This window comes from Budorcas taxicolor, chromosome 7 (genome assembly GCF_023091745.1).
Source record: "Budorcas taxicolor isolate Tak-1 chromosome 7, Takin1.1, whole genome shotgun sequence".
Taxonomy (NCBI): domain Eukaryota; kingdom Metazoa; phylum Chordata; class Mammalia; order Artiodactyla; family Bovidae; genus Budorcas; species Budorcas taxicolor.
Window position 1 is genome coordinate 69,621,115 of NC_068916.1, and position 685 is coordinate 69,621,799.

A 685-nucleotide genomic window follows, 5' to 3' on the forward strand; every position below is an offset into this window, starting at 1 on the left:
CTCCAGTACTTTGGCCACCTTATGCAAAGAGTTGACTCATTGGAAAAGACTCTGATGCTGGGAGGGATTGGGGGCAGGAGGAGAAGGGGACGACAGAGGATGAGATGGCTGGATGGCATCACTGACTCAATGGATGTGAGTCTGAGTGAACTCCAGGAGTTGGTGATGGACAGGGAGGCCTGGCATGCTGCGATTCATGGGGTCGCATAGAGTCGGACACGACTGAGTGACTGAACTGAACTGAATGGGTTGTTGGAGGAAGAGAAATTAAATATCCCTTATTACTCCAGGAGGCCAAAAGACCATAGTAGAAAGTTCAGGGAAAGAGATTTCATCTCAATCTGAGAAAGGTTAACAGTCAGCAGTAATTCAAGGATTGGCTGCCACGTGAGGTTGTGAGACTTTGTTGCTAGAAGCATTCAAGGAGTTATTGGACAGCCACCTGAGATGGGCAAGCTCTGAGGGGATCTTAGTATCTGGAAATGGGTTGCACTAAATTAACCCTAATTCTTCTTACAACGCTGAAAAGTGTTCTTCTGGATTTGGCCTAACACATTGTAGTCTTTTAATAAGAATTTTGGTAAATGAATAACTGAGTCCACAGATTTTGTAAACATATCAGATCAAAGACTTACCTGCACACAGCAAAAATGACCTTTTCTTCCTGATGCCTAAAGTGCTTAGT